The 4889-nt window shown below is 36.8% G+C and overlaps 1 pseudogene; it reads right to left on the reverse strand.

The window, feature by feature from the left end:
- Window positions 1–26: 26 nt before the first annotated feature.
- Window positions 27–4245, reverse strand: LOC107865531 (annotated as a pseudogene).
- Between the last annotated feature and the right edge of the window lie 644 nt (window positions 4246–4889).

Raw genomic sequence — 4889 nt, forward strand, 5'->3', positions numbered from 1 at the left:
CATCAAACAAGCACAGGCAGAGAACATTTCTGGCTACAGGGGATATAGCATTTACAGTTGAAATGTACCAAGACAATGCAGTACCAAAAAATGCTGAAACTGAATCCTCAAGGTTCAGAAGAACAAACATATAGCGCTAAAACCGGAAGCTCTCACGAGTGATGAGAATGCTTTCTCATAAGAACATCAAAAACCTCATGTTCAGAAGAACCTCATGCTTTCTCAGGTTGGAATCTGGAGCCTCTCTCCTGTGAAATCATTGTACTGGCTCGTGAAAGAAGACGACAGCCAGAAATCTTGTTTCAACTTTTGAACTTCTCTTCTCAGCCTGAATTTCAGAAACTCCAACACAACTGAAACCAATTTCCCATTTTTAGTTAAAGGACTTCGACTGTACTCTAAAATCCATGTATTCGGGTCTAACTACACAGGAGAAGCATTCCACTTCTGTTGGGTCCATGAACTATTAGCCTTTCTAATTGAGTAACCAATCCCCCCATTGGACCACTGTTCAAAATGAAGAGGAAAAGAGGAAAAGAGAAACATTATCCCGATTTTTTACCATGCATGTAAATGAAAAACCATGATTTATCAGTAGTTTCAATGACAGGATATAAAATATAAAATTCCAATTACATACAACAATTTAGGGTCACAAATCGCAACCTTTAGGTAAATCAAAATTCTCTGTATCATACCTCAAAATCAGCCATATTAATGCTGAGATTTGCCATCTCTTCAGGTGACCATGGCTTTCTCCACCATTCTTCGGCATCTTCACCATCTTCCGATTCTCCTAAAAGCTCAACCTTCCTCATGTCTGTTATCCTTTTCATTGCCAGGTTACCTTCCTTGTTAGTTAGAGCAGCTAAGTCAGCTCCGACAAATCCTGGGGTTGAGCTAGCTATCTTCATCACATCAAATGCACCTTCAACTCTTAGGTTACGTGTAAGCACAGACAAAATTTGCGGCCTTGCATTTTCATCAGGAATACCCAAGGCAATTTCACGGTCGGCCCCAATTACTAGGACATAGCCAGGTCCACGATTAGATCCGTCTGATTTTGCTTCACTATTTCTTTTATCAGAAGGTAAAGCACTTGCCTCTGCATCATTAGGTTTTACAACTCTATGTGACTCATCCATGCACGTCAACAGCTGTTTTACAATGTGCTGCTCCATTTCTTTCTGTAAATTTTCTGTTTTGGAAGCAATTGCATCAATCTCATCAATAAACATAATAGAAGGTGCCGTTCGGTATGCCTTCGAGAACAGTTCCCTTATGTTCTTTTCTGATGCACCTGAAATTGAGAACTACCCAATTAAAATGCCCTTAGGTTGACAGCAATAAGAAAACGCACACCCACTCCTCAGAACACTCAACAAGACTGTCATAATACTGCATGATGCGCCATGATTGCTGTTAAAATAGCAGGCTTACGGATCCCCACAAATATACTCCAAAGTGGACATTGGGAGCATATTTATTTTGTAAGGGGTAACACACTTCAAATATGCCCAGCGTAAATAGTAACAACAACAGCAACATGCGCAGTGTAATCTCACAAAGTGGGGTAGGGTAGATGCACACGGACCTTACCCCTACCCTAGAGGTAGAGAGGTTGTTACCGATAGACCCTCGGTTCGATGATACACAGAGAAAAGCTAATAGATGATAGTGACGTGAAACAAAATCAAATATCAAACAGTTAGACCAATTCTATGATAAATTATGCTAGCAAACATGCAAAATAATGACGCGAACAATCAAATAGAATAAAGAATCAATTTCACCTGAAACTCCCGAGACCAGCTCAATAGCTGAAAGTTTATAAAATGGAACACGAGTCTCATCAGCAATAGCATGAGCTAGCTTTGTTTTGTGACAGCCAGGCAGACCGTGGAAGAGTATCCTAACTCCAATTTTCTTAGTCAACTGAGGATGATACAATGGAACAATTACCTACACTTTCAATTCCTCCAGTACTCCATCCATTCCTCTTAAATCCTTAAACCTTGGACCATCAACACTCCCATCACTACCCCCAAACCTTTCCCCCTCTCTAACCCCTCCTTTTAAATCCCTAGTCACTCCGTTTCTTCTTCCTCCTCCTTTAGAAAACATATCAATATTCTTCCTCTTTTCATTAGTATTTTTGTGAACAACCTCGTACTCAATTTTTTCCGACTTTTGAGAAAGCACTATTCGCCTGTTGATTGTACGTATGTCGAAGCATCGACTTCATTAAATCAGGTTTTTCTTCCAATTTCTCTCCATAAATAGCATCGGAAGACGAAGTATATGCTTCTTCATCTTCATCATCGCTTTCGGAAGTAGTAGCAAGAGTCGTCGATGATGATCCCTCCCCTTCCTGCTTCTCTTTCTGGCTATTCATTATGTGTTTCTTAAGCAAACGCTGCTCGATGTCTTCTCTTTTAGTTTCTTTTTCGGAGGCGTTACTTGTTCTGTTTTAGTTCGGAGCTGGAGAACTTCCTGGACACGTTTCGTAAATGGCTGTCACTTTTCAAGCAAAGGACGATGAAAGTGGCCTCATTCATCCGCCGCCGCTGCGTCCTCCCCTTTCCATCGCTAAATTTTACGATTTGGCTAATGGAGGTTTAGTACTTTCTTTGGGGTTTTAGGTCTCTGCTGGAACTCCACATCAACAAAAATGGACCAAAACCTGTTTTAGATTAGTAATTTTTATTTCTCATGTTTTCAGCTTTTTTCAATTTATTCTTTTATTTTATGTAAAAAATAAAAAAAGGAAAATGATCAAATTTAAGTCTCTAGTTTAGAAAATTTGTTAAAAAATTCTAATTCCTCCATTCCAAATTATGTGTCGCTTTAACCGGACACGATATTTAAAAAATAAGCATTGACTGTGTTAAAGTTACAAAATTACTCTTTTAAAAAAAATAATAGTATTTAAAATCAAGTGGGACCACTTTTAATTGAAAAAACAAATAAAAAAGGAGTAATAGTATTTAAAATCAAGTGGTACCACTAAGGATAAAATTGTAATTGTGTTTTTAAAAACTTACCAAATAAGGAAAGACGACATTCTTTTTGGGACGGGCCAAAAAGAAAATAGCGACACATAATTTGAGACGGAGGGATTATTACATTTTGAGGTCAAATTTACGCTTTTTGACATACTATAGGGTCAGATTTATCCAATGCTTTGGAAAATTGGCTAAATATACTTTTAATCATACTTTGAGATCAAATTTATCTTCGATATCATACTTTAGGAACAAACCTACTCTCGTTGTTAAGAAAATTTTTACACGTACCTTCCTTTAATAGAAAGGCTCAAATCAATGTTTTATATGCTCAATTTAAAAAATAAAAACATTCTAATCTAACTCGTCCAAATCAACTCGAGCCACAAAAAAAACACAAAATAAATACAACTCTCTCTCAATTCTGTTGGTCGAATTCTTTCAATGAGCAAATATACTTGTCTTTCAATGTGTAGCACTGACAGGTTATTTATAAATGAACCAAAAGTAAACTGAACAACCTACCAGTGCTACACGTTGAAAGAGAAGTGTATTTGTTCATTGAAAATATTTGTAACATCTCACATTCAGTTACACAAATTAAAAAATTCATCAGTTACAATTTCTTTGTCTTCATCGGTTACACATTAAAAACTTCATCAGTTACAATCTATCTGTCTTCCACAGTTACACACATTAAAAAAAACACCACTTTCTCCAGCAATTTTACAAACTATTTCATCATCCAGCAATCCTAGTTCTCTTGTCAAACTCAGCTCTCAAGAATCTAAGGGAATTGATTGAAGAAAATAAGTCTAATCCCTTCTCCAGATCTCAAGATCTTCAAACATTTTGAGGTAAGTAGAATCATTCGTTACTCTTGTTTCTGGACGTTTTACTGTTATCTAATTCAAAAATCAAATTTCTCCCAACTATTTAGGATTAATGAAATCTCTACAGCCTTATCTATGAAATTTAAATTGTTAAAGTAAGTAGTTGGAATATGTTCAGATACTGTATATCACGTCCATTCCAAAATTTTGTGAATTCTTATACTGTGAAAGATTACAGTTTCAAAGTCAAGTGATTACACCTAAGAGCACACTATTCTTTAAACGAAGTGAGGTCTCAACAAAAGATCTAACTACATAATCTGTTGATCAAAGGTGACCTCTCCTAGTTATTATTGAATTTCTAAATCTACTCTTTGTTTGACTTCATTGCCAGATTGTATATCCATCTATAATGTGGTTTCTGTACACAGTTCACTTTCAAGTAGTCCTTATCTGATGCACCAGTGTTGCAGCCTTGTAGCTGCAATATGCTTCTTTACTTTCTTTTTCAACTGCATAATCACAAAACAAGAACCAACATAGACTACTTATTCTCTCGCTGACTATTACATCGCTAATTCAAACATATCCTACTATATCATTAAGTAAATATATGTAACGCCCCGCAATTCAAGCTACAATTTAGACCATGATTTCGATGCGTTGTTAATCTCAAAGCCATGAAATCCTATGCCAATATGACATATTAATTATCGTGTAGCATGTGAAATCCACTCAAGCTTGAATTTAGACCATAGAGGTCCTTTAACTCAAGGACGAGTCAAAACTATTTTGATCGACTAAGTTTTAGTGGACGTTGTAAAGTGTGTTAGTTTCCTTCGACCATAACTCTCTTTATATGTCAAATTAGGGAACCTACTATGTGTCAAATGATAGGTATTCGAGTTAGCTTTCCAACGATACCAATTTAGCTAAAATTCGACACCCGAGCAAGAAGTTATGACCTTTCAAAGTGATAAGCGACGCCTAACCAATCGCCCATGGCCACTGGAAAGTACAGGCGATAGCCTAGGCGGCGCCTATGTGAACA

This window comes from Capsicum annuum, chromosome 11 (assembly GCF_002878395.1).
Source record: "Capsicum annuum cultivar UCD-10X-F1 chromosome 11, UCD10Xv1.1, whole genome shotgun sequence".
In the NCBI taxonomy this organism is placed as follows: Eukaryota; Viridiplantae; Streptophyta; class Magnoliopsida; order Solanales; family Solanaceae; genus Capsicum; species Capsicum annuum.